Source organism: Stegodyphus dumicola, chromosome 8, assembly GCF_044657685.1.
Source record: "Stegodyphus dumicola isolate Sdum_Otavi_A_Nest chromosome 8, ASM4465768v1".
Taxonomy (NCBI): domain Eukaryota; kingdom Metazoa; phylum Arthropoda; class Arachnida; order Araneae; family Eresidae; genus Stegodyphus; species Stegodyphus dumicola.
Genome location: NC_140775.1, coordinates 51,197,295 through 51,217,806, shown reverse-complemented (window position 1 = coordinate 51,217,806; position 20,512 = coordinate 51,197,295). Strand labels below are relative to the sequence as shown.

The 20,512-nt window shown below is 32.8% G+C and overlaps 1 protein-coding gene across 1 annotated transcript in view; it reads right to left on the bottom strand.

The window, feature by feature from the left end:
* Positions 1 to 20,512, bottom strand: part of LOC118183420 (glycine receptor subunit alpha-2-like) — a 440,072-nt gene that overhangs the window by 219,176 nt on the left and 200,384 nt on the right. The gene's annotated exons all lie outside the window — the stretch shown is intronic.

Here is a 20,512-nt window from a genome sequence, read left to right as displayed (position 1 = left end):
AAGCACAATATTTAATTTGAAAATATATCATGAACAGAAGCCGACTATCAAGAATCTACATTCATTGGAAATTATTCCATTAAATGCTGCGCTGTTCAAAGAAAATTTCAAAATGATTACACTATCAAAATTAAAGTAAATTCAGCAATTAATCTTCAAGACATGTAATATGAATTTCATATAATAATTTGTAAGTTAATTTTTTCTAGATAACGTGTGTTTCAAATATGTTATTACTATTTAATCTTAGACGCTCTACAGTTTGAGGAATATTAGTTTCAATAATTTAAAAAATAAAACTGTTTTCAAAGTGTATATTTGAGAAGAATTTCTTTTGCAATAATGGATGGATAATATTACCTTTATGCGGTTTAGATAAAAAAAGGATATTTATTAAGGGGGATTTGAAAATATTTTATTAAAATATTGTTACGAAATGTCTAGGCGCGGTAAGATAGCTTCCTCGCAAAGCAGTTTTAGGATTGCCATAAAATGGCAAAAAAAGCAGAATTGCCACATTTGGCGAGAAATCGCCCATTTGGCGGCATTCGGCGACAAAATTGGCGATATACTATGGACGGATGGAGAACGTTGATACCCCGTACGAACGTGAAGGAAGAAAATAACTTAACTACTGGTGTAAGAAGAATAGGAAAAACGTAACAATATATTTCAATATAACATTAAACGTGAAAATATTGGAAAGTTTAACGCATTTTTATTTTGCAATTTAAGATGAAGAGGAAGTTAAATTTCCGCAAAAATGTATTTTTACTTTTGTTGGACTTATTACATTGCTTGATGTTGTTTATATTTCTGAATGATGTATCGACCAACTATTACAATCACCTTACACTAAATATTCTTTCAGCAATATTCCTATTTGAATTTGGTGGGACAAAACATCTGAGATTCTATGGCTCTTTGATTTTCTCTAAACAGTGTCAAAATATGTATTATAGTTAGTATTTTATTGAAATATTATTGAAATGTGTCTTAAAATTTATAAAATCATATATTTTAACCATATTGATGATACCAGGCACACTGCAAACAGCGCCATTAAGTGCTTAAATTTAAAACTAAAGTAAGAAATTTATTTCATGCAAAATGTGCTAAAAGTAACAATAGTTTGATATGTACGTAACCGAAGTATTTTTATTAATGCATCTATAATTATGGGAGCAAAATTCTAACATTTTAAGAGCAGTACTTTTGCATGATTTTGATGGATCATGGTCTACTATATTAACCAAATTATCCTTTATTAACATAGTTCTAATGGAGATGACGGAAAACCATTATTCACTGATAATGTTAAGTGTAACTGAAAAATAACGAAACTCGATATGCAGATTACTAACGTCTGAAATACGTAGTTTGGAAATATATTTTTAACATGAAAAACATTAATCTCGAAGTTTATTGACGGATATCTTAAGTAGAAACATCAGCAGATATATATATATATATGGTAGGAATTTGAAATGCAGTAAGTACAAATCATGTGACAGGTCCTGTTATTTCGGGAAAAGCATTTCGAAATTAAATAATAAAAATTACACATTTGTATTAAGTATTAAGTATCAGTATTAAGTATCAGTATTAAGCTTCAAGAAATTTACTAGTCAGTTCTTAAAAGCTAAGTGATTTTAATGTAAAGCTATACTTAAGAAAACACTTACTGATATTCTTAACAAAACAAGTTTTAGGTAACTTCTAACATCTGAATTTGTAACAGCTTGTGAGAAAACCATTATCCTTTCAAAATGTAATTTGAGTCTTTAATTTTGTTTCCGTTTGGCATCTCTAACGTCTTTACTAAGATGATTCCGATCTTCAATGACGTATGTCACATAAAGTATGGTTTAGTGGCAGGATTGTTAACAACGGCGTATTACCATCTGCTTTACAAAAGAATTATAATTTGTCTGTCAATATATGAAAGTACTTTGCTTTCTGAGACAAAAGAAAATTCCTTAAAAGCAATTCGTTATAAATATTTTATAAATAAGAGTAATAAATGTTTATATATTATTTATAATGTAGTATACATGACATAACTTGTCCCTTTAAGTACAACAGCTATGAATCGATAAGTTACAAGTAAACCGTAAATGGAAGTGAAGAAAAAGTATTCAGGTTAGATCTCTACATATGGCATCTGATATCAAGATCGCTAATGTGAAAGAGAAATTATGTATGAAATTTAGAAATCTTACTTGTGAAAATTTATCAATCAAAAATGATGAATATCATACAGATTCAAAGCGAAGTATAATATAAAAACAAAAACATAAAAATTATGAAACTAGTAAACCAAATGAAAATCAAACTAAGGTTGAAAATATTTCAACCGCTGAAAAAGTCAGAGGTATCTGATTTGTGTTTTTCTTAATTTCTGTTCGAAACATCAAGCAAAATTTTTTCGGAAACTTAAGAAAGTAAAGTAATCGTATCATAGCTCAGAGAAAAATCGTAGCTCAGAGAAATCGTAGAAAATCGTAGCTCAGAGATTTGTTCTAAACATATATTACTCACATTCAAATGTATAAAATCTATAATATAATAATATACAGAAAATTAAATACACAGGTATTAAAGGTCACACATTTAACGATGGCACCAATAATGTGACATGAAATCCAAAACGAAATTAGATGTAATTCATTAAAAATATTTAAATTCAAGGCAAACCTTCATTAAGGTTCTGGCATTTTTAATGGAAATTTTGTCCATAAAATGCGAAGATAGAACATTTATGATGGTATTACAGTATAAAGCTTCTGACACAGGATTAGGGATGTTAGTTTTTAACATAAATAGGGCAACTTTAAGATAGATTTATTTCACAGTTATGACAGAGTGCTAAGATTTTGATAGTAGTCCTTATCATTATGATGGGTTACTGGTATAGTAATGCGATTTTAGTTTGATTTTTAGTTAAATTAGCTAAATTCCTGACTAAATCAGAAGAAACTGAAATAAATTCATGGCACCTTTATATAAAATCACTTCACTTGTATAATATGCCTTCACCGATATAAGAAACCTTTGCTTTATCCAGCTTTGTCAGCACCACTAAAAGCATTAGATGTCCAACACGATGTTGGTAGAATCAATCAACAGTTGCATTTCTTCATAACGGTTGTCGGCCTTTTTGGATTGGACGCAATGGTCCTATTCATTTTAAAATATTTCATTTTGAAAAGATTCTATACAGGCTACATTTAAATAAAAGGAGACAAGAATTGTGATAATCATTCAATACCACTAGCCACATTGAAATGCTTTACAAGTATTGAAACATTATATAACACATTCAACTATATCAAACCATTGCATATCCATGTACATTTTTGTTAAGTTAATTTTGTAAAGTTTTCTTTTTTAATGTGTAATGCTTAAATATTTTAACTTGTAGCCCACCTTCACCTTATTATACATATATACCCAGTTTTTATTGTAAGTGCAATGTACTGCTATAAATGATTCAAAATCTAAAATTCTTTTATTACTTTCTAGAGTCATTAGGTTTTTTTAGAGCAGAAGACGTGAAAAACGCGCAATGCCCTATCCGAGACTCGACTCTAGGCCTCTAGAATACGCGCCGAGTTTGCTACCATTACACCACGAAGGCATGCAGAAAGGAGGAAGAAAATACCTTGTAAACTCCCCTTTTGAAGCAGAAGACCGGAAAATGCACAGTGTATAAAACGGAAAAATCTACAGGAATTGAACCTGGGCCTCTCTAATATGTGCCAAGTGTGCTACCGTGTGTGCTTTCCGCAAGGCATGCGGAAAAGAGAGAGAAAATACCTGATAAGTATGTTTGTAACTAAACAAATGTTCCTTTTCTTTTGTACTTATACTATAATGCTATAAAAACGGTGCCCCATCATGTGCTTTTCTATCCTTGTTCCGGTCATTCTAATATTCGTTAACGTAATACAGTCAAATCCCGAAGGACACTGCATTAAGCTCTAGGTTTTTTTTTATTCTGTCGATGGAATGTAACATGCTGATGAGCACCTAACTCTATGGACCAGCTGTTTTGCCAACGACGGAAAGAAAGAAAGGCCACTTAGAGTAGTACTACATATATATAATGCGGCTCTATTCGGTAGCAAAGTATTATTGTATTTCCATGCACATTTTGATTACATCTTTTGTATTATATATTTCATTCAAATAATAATATGCTCAACTAATATCAAACTTTATAAGTTATGTTCTAATTTAAGTTTTTATTGCTAGCGCAGAGTACTGATATTAGTTATTCAAAAACTAAAACTCTTTTATTACTTTGCAGAATATTTGCTTTTTGAAGCAGATGACGCTAAAAATGTGCAATGGCCTCACCGGAACTCGAACCTGGACATCTGGAATACGCGTGTGTTACCGTTACACCAGGAAGGCAATGCGGAAAGGAGAGAGAAAATACCTTATAATATTTGCCGGCAACGAAAGGGCGGACGTGCTGGCTAAGGAGGCGGCCATGGTGGAAAATGAAAATTTTTATAGAACTATCCGATTCAAAGAAATATGCAGAGTAATACAGAAATATTATCTTGATAAATGGTCGCAGAAATGGAATAGTTCAATAAGAAATAAGGACTTATTGAAAAATAACTAAAAAATGCCAATATATAATGATATAGCTGCAAATCAGTTTGTAACCAATCATGGTAGATTTACGGAGTTTTTTCAGAAGATTTGGTATACAGGAAAATACATTATGCTTATCTTATAATTCACCTGGCTCCGCAGGGCACATCCCGTTTGAATGTAAATTAATAGAAAGTGTACGACAACATATGAAAATTGCAAATTTTGAAAACACAAGCTGTAATAAATTACGTAAGTTTGCCAAAGAGATTGTGGGAGTTATTAACAGTAAACGGAGTGCATGTGGTGTTTTTATATAATCAAAATTATAGCTGTATTAACTAAAAACTGTCTTTTATTGTATTTTTATTTGCATTTTAGTGATCTTAGAATTTTATAGATTTGATTTGGAGTTTATACTTATAATTTTAGTCATTTTGATTTATTAAGATATTAATTTTACGCTTTGTGATTTTTTAACTCTATATTCCCTTGTTTTTGTTTTACTTGATATGTGTTAATTATGTGTTTATAGATTGTGTTTTAATGTTGTGATTGGGCTTGAGTTTGGTTTTGTGGTGGTGTTCGTTATTTTGTGGTGAACTTTGAGGCGACCCAGACAAGATCATAAGGTCTATTATTAGATCAGGTGAATAGGGTTGTATTTCTCTCATTTGTAACCTTATAACTTTCAAATATAGCAGAAAAATTTGACATTAATGTTTTCAAATACCATATCGGCTTTTCTTTTGTGACATAAGAATTAAGTTTTAAATTAACATCAAATTCACAGTCTCTTTTGTTGCTGCATTCTTATCTTCTAAGAAATTTTACATAAAAACGTTTATCTATTGTTGTAAGGCCCACCAGCGGCCGAGCGGTAACGTCGCTGAACACTGGTAGTTCGGTCCGAGGTTCGAATCCCGCGAACGGGCTGGCTGCATGGGCGTTTTCGTGGTTTTCCCCATGTGTAACGTGTATACGAGCCAGTTTCCCTTAGAAAGTCCTCCACGAAGGCATCCCTCCCCTTAGGCAGATAGCCCTCGTGTGCTTTGCCATAATTAAATACACCAACACCAACTATTGTTGTAAATATCCAAGAGCTTAGAAATCACTGTTTCAGAAAATCCTTATTGAACCGTTTATGAACAATAAATTCAGGCAACATTCAAAGAATATGTACAGTTTTTTGGGATTACATATACATGTGTATTCCAACTACATTGAACTGTGCGTTTATGTTTTGTCCAGATTAAATCTGAAACTATCAATTTCAGGTTTCAAAATTTAAGTTTTCTCTGGCTTTTAAATACACAGTCGGCACTGCGTTAGTATAAAAATAAAGAAAAAGTATCGAATAAGGAAATTGGAAAATCACATTATTTTATCTTGAAGTTTCATTTCTGTAATTTCAATTTCCTATCAGTCGTTCCGAATCGGAAGACCAATTTGGCAAGATTCCAAGGAATGTGACAACGTGGCTGTTACAAAGCTTAAAGATTTCTTTAAAAATAATGAAAATATCTAACGTGTTTTATGTCCATTTGATATTTCTAATCCAAAATGTCAAAAATGATAAAACTAACCTGAAGGTATGGCTTATAATATGAAATGTACGACTAGTCACAATTTCGTAAACTAAAATTATTTGAGACACTGCGATTTTTATTTTAAGTTTCAATAAACTGATAAAGTATACTGCAGTTTCAGGTCAAAAATTATATACCAAGTCATAAAACTATCATTACAAAATAAAAGTGGTATATTTAAATGTAAATTTCACGCGTATGAATGAAGTTGTTTGGAAAATAATTATACATTTTCTTGACACTTAATCACAAAACAAATTTAAATACAATAGTTTTAGTGTACGACACGTTTTCATTCAATGTCTTTCAACAAATTTCAACTTCAATAGTTTCTCATCTAAGATATATTTCTTCCGAATGTCCTTCACAATAGTTGCAATAATTTTTCAGTTTAATATCTGTTATCATAGTGTGTTTGTGTCTGTGAGAGGTGTGTTAATGCTGCTTACGGTTTCCTTGGGAATCTTCAAAGAGTGTAACAACAGAGATTGAAATTAGACTGAACTCATTATTGATATCACTAGTTAAAATTATATCATTTAGAGTGGTGTTCTCAAAAGGATGTCTCTTCTTCTGACAGCAGAATATTCTATTTTGCTTTTAAAACGTTTGAAGGCCAAACGCGTGTGTAGGGGCATCCGTTGAACAAGAAATCCATTGAAATTTATTTATTGAAATTAACAGTTTATGTCATAAATTGAGAAGCTTTGACGTTTCGCAAGAATACACAGTGAATAAAAGTTCCTACTTGTTGCAGGATTACAGTATGTGTGGCTTCTATTCATGCAGGGAACGGAGATGTGTTATAGAAAACCTGAAATTTACATGATTTTGAAAGCATGCATTTATATAAATCTTCTTTCCATTCATTCCCCTGTGCATGCTCTTGTGGTGCAAGTGGTTAGCTCGACCATCAAGTAATTGGAAGAATTGTGGTTTGAATTCCGTTGAGTACAGTGTTAATTTTACTTCTTTTCTATTCAGAAATGCCTATAAGTCTCTACGCATTCATTTGAGGAGCCTTTCCAAAGTAGAAAACGTATAACACACACACATATATATATAGGTGTATATATATGCGTATGTGTGTAAATATATATATATAATATGTCTAACGACAATATATTAAATTGTAACATTCAGATAACACGAAATATTTTATATAGAACATAACCGTACTTAAATTATTATTTCCAAAAAAATATAACAAAAATTCACAAATATGTTGATTATTTGAATTTACTTGTGAAACGTTCTCTTTTGCATTGTTTTTATTAGCGTTTCTTCAATGCAAGAATAGTATGAAAAATAATGTTGAAAATATTCATGAATCTAATATTCAGTATAGATGTATTCTTTCTATACAGATGTATGATAAAAGAAAAATTCATTTCATTAATTGTTTGCTTTTATAATAGTTGTTAAGTGAAATTAGATAATGATATCCCAACTACAGAAAGATTAACCTGAGCATTGCCTCCTCTTGCTTTCAGAGAAGTTACGGATACTGGACTAATTGTTTGGAATAGTACAGGGCTACTCTGGATATTAGTCTTCTAAAGTAATGTTTTCCGATAACATGACATTTGTTTCATATCCACCGATCTCCGTGAAGTTCCTTGATGATCACCACATTTCAGTAGTTTTGACTGGGAAAGGATCATTGCTTCATGGCTTTCCAGATCAGCAATCCTAACTTCATTTGACGATCTTTCAGGAATTTCTTAAAGGCCGAATCTATGTAATAGCGCATACGATGGAAGACTTACACAAATAAAATTCTAATGCAAAGAAATATGCGAGATCTTAAATGCTTCTGAAAAAATAGGTTAGCATATAACAACATTTTCTGATTTTCTTTATTAGTTTAAACAAATATATATAAATAATTTCTTACCGAGTTCCTGTTGCAATTTTAAGGAGTAAAAATTTAATTAAATTCATAACTAAAAAATAACTGAATTGTGGAACACTCTTGTAGTATGGTAAAATTTTACCTGAGTTTTACTCGTAAAGCATATATGATTCTTTAATGCTAAAGAATACAGATGATATTGCATTTTTCAAAGTAAAATTTTTTTCACTTTCTAATTTATTGATAAATTAGTAATATTATATTGCTGGCCATTAAAATTGCAACACCAGAAAGGAATGTTCTGGCGAACGTCAAAATCACCAGAAAGGAAGAAGAGGTTGAGATATGCAAATGATTAGCATTTCAGCGCATTTAGACAATGCAGGAGGGAAAAACGATATCTGCATAAAAGGAAAGTTGTGTAGTGGATTTCGCATTCAGAAAGCGCTTTGTAAGGACGAAGTTTGCTCAGAATATCGCATTATGCCTCTAATAATAAAAAGAAATGTTCATCGGCAAGTGTCGCAATTCGATAGAGGCAGGAGCGTAACAGTGGTCGACATCCAAAAACTGTCATGCGAATAGGGAATCAATGGGTTGCTGAGGGTCATATTGAATGGCATGCAGGATCTCAGCGCCCTCCCATGACTAACGCTCGAGAAGACAGTCATATTGTCAGGTCAGCCCTGCAAAACCATACAATCACATCATGGACCATTAGTCAGGAAACAGGCATGTTTTCAGAACGCCTAGTATCAGCTCGTACGGTGCATCGACGTTTGCAGCAGCATGGACTATCAGCACGGCGACCATTACTTCGGGTTCCCTCGATAGTGCAGCATAGAGAGAGATGGCGACTCTGGTGCGCCGAACGACAAAGCTGGATACAGGAATGGCACAATGGTGTCTTTTCAGACGAGTCTCGGTTCTGCGCACAATATTCTGATGGCCGTATACATGTCTGGACGCTCCGAGGAGACCGCACTTCGCCTGCTTGCATTCGACATCAGCATAGGGGCCCTGCACCTGAAATGACGGTTTGGAAAACCATTGGGTACACGACACACACATCTCTAGTTCGGATCGACTGTAATGTGAAAGCAGATCGTTACATTTCTGATATCTTACGTCCAGTGGTTGTGCCCTATCTTCGAAGCCTGCCAAACATCATCTTCCAAAATGATAATGTATGACCACATGTTGCAAGTCGTGCTCTGACCTTCTTCGATATTCGATTGCTGCCCTGGGCAGCACGGTCTCTAGATCTGTCATCACCTGAAAACATCTGGTCATGGATTGCTGTGAGACTGGATCGCTAACCCTCTCCAGATAATACGGTTGATGAAGTGTGGCCTAAACATGAACAGCACAGAATGAGTTGCCCGTTTCTATCATCCAATCCCAGTTCGACTACATGCCTAACTATGTAACGGCCGTTTTAGTTGTCAGAGGTGGCAGCTGTTTCTGCTAATTTCGCACCCTGCAAACCCCTAAACTGCTTACAAATTTAATCATTTTGTCTTCATGCCTTACTATTTACGTGCAATAAATATCTGTTTTGTATTTGCTTTCCTTCATGCTGCTGCAATTTTAATGGCCAGCAATGTATTTGGCATTTCTCTTTTCTCAGTTAAAAAGCTAATGTATGTTAGAGTTCTAGAAGATGTATAAAAGCAATTTGAACAAACTTAAATTTTATTAAATTTCATCTGAAAAAGGATTTTTGTAGAAATAACTTCAAAAATTGCCCACATTTAGAGTGGACCCAAACCAACTATGTAAAAATGTTTGAAATCAAATAACCTCTTTTCATTACAATTAACATTTTGGTTAATATCAGAATATCAAAACGTTATTAGTACATTAGAGAATGAAATAAATGGTATCTGAAGGAAAGGCACATATTTTTAGGGTATAAAGTAAGGCTGTAACGTCCCTCAGTACTTTGTCTACGTTAAAATGTCGAGGAACCTAGTGAACTAAGAAGCGGATTATTGCTCAGTTCAAGTATTTAAGACAAAATCTCGAGAAAGGTTAAATATCCTTTTACTCACTCAAAGAAATAATAAAAGGTGGCCCCTTCTCGGGCTTACAGGGAAGCCTCCACTCGGGCTTTTAAATCAGGATAAGAAAATAAGAAACTATTCTAATACTAAACTAAATACACTTAGCCGAAGCTAGATACAAATATCCAATGTAGTTGGCCCTTTAATTTAACCTAGCCTGCGATTATCAACAGGATGTACCATCGTTGTAAAATACAACGAAGTGGCCAGAAGGCAAACACGCGCCAGGAAGAACTCCTAAGCACTGGCGCAAAGTAAGTTGAACTTTCCTTAAATACTTCTAACTCATTTGCAGAAAACGCGATACTAAAAACTCATTCTGGTAGGGAATAGTAAATGGGAAACGAGAATAGACAGTAAAGCATTTTAAACTTAAAATAACTGTTAGAAACTTAAAGTAACCTCTACTACTCAACATGTTTAATTTTAATATGCTCTTGGCATTTCGAAGCCTGTCACTGCTGATCTCTGTATAAGAAGCAAACGTATTCTTCCAAAATGTGTAAGATGTATTATTATCTAGTCCCTTCTGTCTATCTTCAGAATTTTTCTCTAGAAATATCACCGTTAACCTGATGTTGAATTTCGTCTAATTTTACAAAAAATGATTATTTCGATTATAATGGGCAAAAAATATGTGAAAGTTTTTTTAAAACGTTGCTCAATGACTGATTTTGTGTTATATATATAATATAATATATTCATTTTCTCCCATCTGCTTTTTCTTATCTCTTATTGCAAACGTAAATTATACTAAACAAAATTTGCTGTAAGTAACCTTATTTCCATTTTTCTGAGGAGTGAAATACATCGCTTTATCGCGACTGATTTTGTTTTCATTTCACTTACATGACGTCCTGAACAAAAGAACAAATTGCTGCCAATCAAAACTGCATAAGATTAGTTCTTTTTCTTTAAGTTTAACAATACATGGCTTGTCAATGTTATACGTGAGCCATCTCAAATAATATGGGTTTCCTGATAAAATCTTGCAAAATGTTTTATTTATATCACTAGTCATCGTTATCTTCGCTGTTTGAAATCGTAAAGATTTAGTGTTAGTTCAGTAAGAACTCCAGAACAAATAGTTTTGTCTTATCTTCTAAATAAAAAACAAGATTGTTTTTCTTAGATTTAAAATCGTTGTGTTTTAAGGTAATCGATTTAAATATCATTCATTATATTAACCTGTCACACGTTTATGCTTGTTTTGGGGTGTGCCATCAGACAAACTCGTATCCTTTTTTATGTAAAGATAATTTTAATAGTTGGTGTTATCTACCAGCAACTTTTATGAAGCTCGTACTTTTACTTGCTATTTGCATAAAACTTGAAAATACATTTCTTTTAAACACAACATTTCTTAAGTGACAGAGTGATATGAACAGAAATGTTTTGAATGCACAGAGTTGGGAAAAAACACAACTTTCCAAGTAAATTATATACTATATATTATACAAATATGCTATACCTGTACATTACATAGTTACCAATATTTAATACAATTGCAAGTATATTACAACTATTGCATTTACGGCTAAATGACAGCGAAAAGGTTGTGTACACCGACATTTTTTTTTTGGAAATAAATACGTTTGCTTTTCTTTTTAAGCATAGAATATTTCAAAATTTAGTGACAAAAGCGACGAAAGCTGTAATAAGTAACTGATATATGGTGCATTGATCTGGTTTTGAAAGAAAAGACGTATTTATGTGTAAGATTTTCCCGTTTTATTCACAGACTGCAATCCTAACTGCGTTTCTTTACATTGTAGAGACAGTAGGTATTTTTGGAAGCAGGAGAAGTAAAAAATAAGCAAAGTCTTCGCCGGGAATCGAACCATGAACCTCTGAAATACGCGCCAAGCGTGCAGACCACTACACCACGAAGGCACGCTAAGAAGGCGGGAGAGATACCTTATATACTCCCCCCTTTTAAAGGGCCACTGCGGTTTTATGGAACCCAATCGCCAAATCCTGGGTGGGGAGAATCATCATCCACCATCCTTTTAGTTCGGGTGCTACTGTAGAGACATTAGGTTTTTCTGGAAGCATGAGAAGTGTAGAATTAGCAACGCCTCCGCCATGAATCGAACCACAGACCTCTGGAATACGCGCACAGCGTTCAGACCACTATACCACGAAGGCGGAAGAAATACCTTATATCACAAATCTTTTCAAGAAACTGATTATTTTCTTAATTTCTAACATTAGAATCATTTCCTAACATAGAAAAAATTAAAAGAGAAACCATGCGTTACTGATTTCTCAAATCTACATATCAAAGCTATTTAAGCTGCATCTGTTAAAAAATTGCCAGAAGAATTTTATTACAAACCTTTCCAGTTGCTATTTGCTGTTTTCCAGTTGCTATACCTATGCTATTTGGATCATCCGGATCTTCGAATTAGAAATTATTTATCTTCTTATGATTGTTTAGATTTAAGAAGCGAAAATAGTTCTACTCTATTCGGAAAGATCTACTTACTCTAGAAATAGTTCTACTCTACTCTATTCAATTCTATTCTATTTTCAGGTTAAGTAAGCAATTAATTACTAACCTTTAATTATTTCTTTGTATTTTAAGAATGTTTTCTACTATGCTGTTCACAAAATTAAGCGATTGTAACTGTTTGTTTGTAAGAATGATGGAACTTAACACGCCATATCATACAGCAATATAACAAATATATCTGTAATTTGAATATATTTAGATAATGAATCATTATATACATATACATAGTCACAATATACTCATAATCACTATATATAAATATATATATATATATATTGTGACTAGTTCGGGTTTTTTTCAAATTTTTATCTTTTTAATGGCAATTAAGCCACATGTAATCTAATCTTCAAGCAGTCTGTTATTGCTTCTCTACGCTGCTCTCAACATGTCTCTGAAATATATTTAAGTGTAAGAAATAAATACGTTTAAGACATACATTGAAATTTCCTTATTTTTAAATAAAAATTTAAATTCGACAAATCTGGCTGTCATTTGTTGCGAATAGTGTTAATTAATTTAATCATGCTGGTAATCATTTTAGTGAGAGGCTTAAGTTGGTTGATCTAAAGATATATTTGGAAGCATTATTGAATAATTTAGGTTAAAATAATTAGGTAAAGTTTAGCAAAAATCATTGGATAATATTATAAACAGTATCTTCTTCTTTCTTTAATTCTATTGTTACTTCATTAACTTTTTCATTTAACTGTATCCTCTTTTTCATTATAATATATTGAAATAGACTTTTTGCGGGTTTCATAATTTAGGGGATATTTTGCAATTTGTGTTAGCGACAGGATTTTGATTATACTAAAAGTTTAGTTTTCATTTACTTCTCCTACGTGATTTAATTTTGAAACTGGATTTTAATTCTACTTTAAGTAAATAATGTCTAGCACAGAAATTAGTACAGTGTGAGTAATATCTAAATATAAATTTTACAGATTATTTCCGAAAATTCTTCTAACAAAAAAAAGCGCAAGAGTTTAAATTTACCAAATTTTATCTGGAATTCTTGCACTTGTAAAAAACTTAAAAATAATACAACCGTAAACTCTTAGCTCAAATTTTTAGCGTAAGCAAGAAAAACGTATCCAAAATTCTAAGTACTACTTAAATAACTGATTCGTCTGATTGTTACATGTTAATACTAGCGCCAAAGAATCCGAAGCGAAAAGTCAACGATTCGAAATCATGAGTTGCAGTTCATCTCGATTACCTTATTTTTATCTTCATTTTATTGTATCAAAGAATGTAATAAGAAAAATATATTTAAAGAAACAACAATTTCCCCAAACGTTAACTTCTTACAACTCTTTCATTTCTATTTCATGGCATATTCTCATAAAGTCAAAGTTTCACGAAACACATCATAACTTAGTTTTTTTAACTGCTAAAAATGGAATTCCATCACGAAAAAATGCCATCAAGATCATTTTTGATGCAACGAAAACTGCTGCTGTTGCGTTTTTCTCGAATATTTTAAAATATGCCTCGTTCACCGAGAGATTAGTAAAAGATAGCGAATGCTTATAAAAATAAAACTTTATTTTTAACTTCTGGAATTTTACAGAAAAATGTTTTTGAAAACAAATGAACGTTAATCTGTGTGAACTGCCAGTTCACACAGATTAACGTTAACAGTTTTTGAAACTTTTGTATCTTTAGAGATACTCCTTTAGAAAGGCATATTATGCATATAAACTTTCACAAAGAGGAATATAAAAATAAAAATATGGTGTATTGAATAAGATAAAACAGATTAAATTTAATGTTTCATGCACAGGTTTATTACGTCAGAAGAATTACCTATTAGATGCCCTATGGTCGTTCTTAGTAGGGAAGTATTTGATGACACACTAAATACCACACAACAGTTCTTAATGTTAAAAAGCTGATCATTTTCCCACCGAAGCAATCGCAAAAAATCTAGGTCTTCTTTAGACAATTTAATGTTAAAAAAAAATCTTCTTCTTATCAGATATAACATCACTGGTAGAAATTCTCCATTCCATCAAAGTCTGAGATATTTTCAAAATGAAATTTAGTTTCTCTTTTAGGTCTAACTGTCAGAGAGTTTCCGTTCTTATCACTATCTGAAGCATCAGAAACATGTCTAAAATTTGTTTTTAAACTAATCACATGTTAATAATCGCCATGATGGTTAATAATGTCCTTCTTTACTTTCTTCGTTTTCGGAAATATTTTCCGTAATGTTTATAGAGTTTGGTTTACTCTGAAAGCATAAACTAGGTCCAACCATCTAAGAGACGTAAAACAAATTATCGCTGTGCCTTGCAGCAGAATGAACTACTCCTTGTGGCGTTGTAACTAAAGTAGCAATCAAATTCAAATTTAAAACGTAGACATGTAATCAAAGACTACCTAATGAAATTTAAATCTAAGCTGGCTCAAACGCTGTAACCGGCATATCAGATTTAAATGTTGGGAGCAAAGCCAAAGAATTAAAAACATATCAGAGCTGGAATTAACTATCTAAGGTGGCCACGAAAGGCAGAAATAAGTTCTGTCGTAAAATCCCCCAAAAAACCTCAGGTTAAATACTTTCTAACTCATTTACATTTCTACCCAGTAAACAGAAAGGAGAAGTTATAGTGTAAGCTGAAATTATAAGTACCGAAGCTGGCATTCATTGAACGGCAACAAAACTGTATATGTTGCAGAGTCATTAGTTTATTTAATGCAAGAAACGTGAAAAGTGCAATGCCCTTGTCGTGACTTGAACCCTAGACTTCTCGAATACGCGTCGACTATGCTTCCAGTTACATTACAAAAGCATGCGGAAAGGGGGGGAAGGTACCTCATATGCTCCCCTCTTTTAGAGGGCGACTGAGGATCAGGGGATCTAATGGCCAAATCCTAGTGGTGACGAACTAACATCTACCAACTTTTAGTTCGGGCGCTACTTTTAGAGTCATTAGGTTTTTTGAAGGTGGAGACGTGAAAAATGTGCAATGACCTCGCCGAGAATTGAACCCTGGACCTCTCGAATACGCGTTGAGTATACTCCTAATTACACCACGAAGGCATGCGAAAAGGAGGAAAAAATACCTTATAACATTAACTTTGCATTATTCTTTCCATTTTCATTAAAGAATTTTAGTAGTTCATATTCTACGTTCTCCTTTATTATCTAAATGTTTATACATACAGGATAATTCGAAGCGTCTTCGGCAAAAGTTTAAGATTGCAAAAGCAAACCATTATTCCATAAAAACATATAGCCACTAACTCTACCTAAGTTGGATAATACAGGATAAACAAATGATAAATAAATACAAATAAGGTAATACAGACTGCTTATTAGAGATATTTAATAATTTCAGAAGGTTAATGATAATACGTACCACGGTAATACATACCTTGTAAGACTGATACATGAATCGGTGAAGTTTCTTCACAAATCTTGCGACAAGATCAATGCCAGAGACAACGGATTTCGCAAACATGGCTTTTGAGGCGATTAGAGAAGAACAAATCAATGGGGACACGTTGGGTGATCGTTCCGAAGTTGCTCAAATATTGAGCTTCTAATGGTTATAATTCGGGCCTGCCCTAGGCAATTTCTGGAATGCAGTGTTCCCCAGAGCACGAGAAAAGCGTTTGCGGCTACACGTTCCTATATAAAAGTAAGTTTATATCTGAACTCCTCACTTACTGTTAAAATTTGCTTACAGCCTCTTTACGTATTTTTATAGGTTCATTACACCAGATAGATTAAAGATAGTTCGATATTTCTGAGATATATTTTATGCTATGCGTTATAAGAATAACGTTAATAATTTAAATTTTTATCCGTGCTGAATATTATTTTTTAAATATTCAAGTGTATCATCATTTTAGTGTCGCGCACGGAGTTTAAAGGAAACCTCTTTAGCATAAAGGATAACGAACCTTTTAACACTTATTAATTAGTGTGAATTTAATTTTATTTTAACTGTCATAATTTTGTCTTGAAAATTCTTCGCATTGTGCAATGGACCATAACTGTAACCGAATTCTCATTCATCCCCCCGTATGATTTCTGGATAATTTGGTTTTGGAACTTTGTTTAAATTAATCCAGAACGATTTCTTTTAACAAATAGGAATGCGTGAGATATTATTATAGGGATTAAAAAACGTCAAAAGGTTTATTCGTGAAAGTTCTGCACGTTATCAGGTATTTTTGTAAATGGGAATACATCTGATATTTCAGACAAAAAAATTGCGTAAAAATTATCTCAAATTTTGAATGTGATTTCAAACTTCTAACTACGGCAGTTCTAAACACCGGAAGCTTAAACTGTCTTTACGAGTTCAGAATATTTTTTGTAATAGAAATTACACACTTGTGGGGAAATGTTTGAGTCCCGAAAGCATTAAAGCAAATGATACTAATAAACGCAAAGTAATATTCTAATATATTAGTAAACTGGAACGTCATTATACGTTTTCTAGACTATCATAATAACACCGTAGTATAATATTCCACTAATTACTGCGTATCATAATCAGAATTTAAATTTGTCACTGCCGTAATATTATCAGAGCCATTAATTAATGACACATCAGAATCAGGGTTTAAACCTACTTAGCAAAATGATAGCGTTCGCAAGAATACGTATTCGCAAGAATCGTAATTGCCAGGCTTCGAAGCAAATTAAGGTTTCAATTCTGCGCAGATTAAACTTCTAGACCACAATCCTATCCATCTTACATGCGTTATGTATATATGGAAATTTCGTCACAGACACGTTGGACTCTTTCATGCAAGAGTATCTTAGATTGCCTTTACAAAGTCAAACAGTTATTGCTCTCTATTTTAGAATTATACGATTTACATGGAAAACTGGATTACAAAAGTTTAGGAATCTAAAATTTATTTGTAAATAAAATAAAAGGACTTATGAAGGGATAAATGACAATAAATACGAAACTTTCAGATGTAAAAAGGATTATTGAAACAAATACAGAAGCGTAATATAATAAAACAATTTCTATCTCTATCCAGAAATATAGTTCGAAATTAGGTTTGCTGCTAAAAAGGGGGGAAGCAAATACTTTCTTCTAACAAAAATTAAGTGTTATCTGCTGGTTTAAAAAAGGCTGCTGAAAGTAAAAGTGCGATACGAAAGCGTACTGAAACATCGCAGTATAGATATGTCCGTCTAAAGAGAGAAAAGGACAATATTGCTCCTGAAAGGAGAGTCACATACTTTTCTAAAGACCTTTTTATACGAGTATCTGCAATAACTATTTCCAACAATTAAATAACATTGGTTTATATCCACGAAAGCTCGTGCACTCATTCCATTCCGAATACACCATTATTGGAAAAATTATCTTGTGATAAGGAATAGATTCATTGGGCTCAACAACAGTGGTTCAGAGTAGTATTCTATGACGAACTCCGCTTTATTCTCAAAAGTGATTCTGGGCTGTAGTTAATGTGGAGAGAGGGGGACTTGTTGTCATCACCAAAATGTCCAGAACACTGGTCTTTATGGCCGAGGAGTAACTGTGTGGTCGAGTAATCATGCGCAACGGCAGAGCTCTTCTTCACATCTTTAATTGATGGACAGTGATATCATAGTGCTATTGCACCAAAGTTCGCCTGGTCATGTCCTCACTTTCCATGAAGAAGTTGGTCCAGTTTGTTCATCATTGATAATATCTGTTCGCCTAAGACAACTGAAGTGTTTAACACATTAGCAGAAGAAAGTAATGAGCGCATTTCATGATCTGTATATTGCCTGAACCTAAATCCCATACAGCATGCCTGGGATCAGGATGAAGCGAGCTGAAAGATAGAACCCTCCTCAAACAATAAGGAAATTTAAAGTGTTTCTGGAAGTCGATCTGTATAGAATCGCTTAAACTCTCCTCATCCCCTCAACGGTTTAGGAAACAGCTATCGTAACAGATGTTCAAATATGTATCAGTATCCACATTGATGGGATTCATATTTGACTTTATTGCCTGAAGAACGAAATTTTTTGGAAATGTTGAAAATAGCTGTAAAGAACCCTTTTTATTATTTTGCTCGTTTTATTTTGGCATGTGGCGGCTTCTGTACCATTATGTATAATTATACTCCAAAACTTCTGTTAAATATGTGCCCCGTCTAACGATATTTATCATTAAAATAACGAAACTTCTTTAGCAGTTGTCAAGCAGAATAATTTTTCTTTTTAAAGCTAATAAAACAGTAAACCATATATTTAAAAATCCTTAAATGATAAATAATTTAAAAACTATGCAAATCCCGTTTACAAATGTTTTTAAAAACAGTTAAATATATCCTTTTCTAAGAATACGTAAAATAATACAATTGTTTTAAATAACTGTATCTCAGAAATGTTGTGAATTGGAGTTAAAATTATCACTGAAAGCATCCAACCTTGGTTACGGTGAATGAGATTTTAAAACAATGAAATAATGTTTTCTATATCAAGTAGTATGATATATATGCTTGTATTAGCAATGCATACTTAATATTTGTAAAGGACATTTTGTAGCCATACGCACATATATATATATATATATATATATTATATGGTAGTGTAATATCATATAATAAGGTGGGCATTTACTTAATAAGTACTCTGAAGAGAGGAAACAATTCTCCATTCCTGAAATTGTTGCCCTGAGCGATACAGAGATTGAAAGAGACTGATAGATGGCAGGTGATAGAGACTCCTAAAGACTAACATAGTTAAACATGTTATATTCCCAAAGTCTACCTTTTTTTATTTAATACGTACTCCGTCATTAGGCACTACACGGAAAGGGAAGGATGCCCAGGGCAGGATGTTTTAAGTGGCTCGTATCCACATTGCACATGGCGAAAACCACGAAAATACGCATGCAGCTCTTTCGCCAGGACTCGAACACCACATAGATCTATCAGTGTTTAGCGTCCGTTATCGCTCGGCTGATGGTGGGCAGAAGCAAAAATATAGCAGGCTGAATTGAGATAGAGCAGGAGATTAAAAGAGCTTGATAACATGAGTGTGAGAGGTGTACTGCGTATGTATATGTATTTAGGTTCCTTAGAATAAGAACATAATATAGGAATTTAATTATATGCGTAGGTGCATGTAATTAAATAGTGGAAATTAGTTCCTGCTCTGTTGAATTTCTGAATCATGAATAACAGTAAAAATCAAACTGGAGTAGTTTAGCGGATAAGGAAACACATATAATGAATCAGAAACATTTTATATCACAGAAAATTTGATATAAGTTTAAAATAATTTAGAAGTTGATTCGATGTCCCAAATGATGGAAAATTTACAGCAGAAGGAAACTTTGGGAATTTCTAACACATATGATGATAGTCACGCTTAGAAGGCGATGTTACTTTTCAGAAAATACGAAGCTATCGGAGCAGATGCATGGAGATGTCTTATCTTGATGAGAAATATTTAGTGTTCAATTGCATGTATAAAATAGTTACAGTTTCCAATGGCTGTTTTTTAAATGTAATTTTTTATAACAGTTATTGTTTCAAAATGCTTATTACCGAAGCTTATTCTTACATTCAGGGAAAAATAGTATATTCCATGGCTTAATGAAAAATCTTCTCAAAATATTCATAACATGGGTAGCTATGAATCTTCCTATCGGACCAACGGTTTTTATGCCTATGGTTTATATTTGCTTTGTTTCTACTCCCAGAGAAAGCATAAGAACTTGATAATGGCATATTCCTTATAGTACGAAATCCGTAAGACTATAATTTCTTTTTAATACTAATAGAGGCTATAGGAAAAGTCCATTTAACAGGGGTTCTCTAGAGCTCTGTTTTTACTTTCTTATACGAAGTAAAAAGAAAGTATTGTAATCGCGAAAAACTTCAGGCATCATATTTCAAA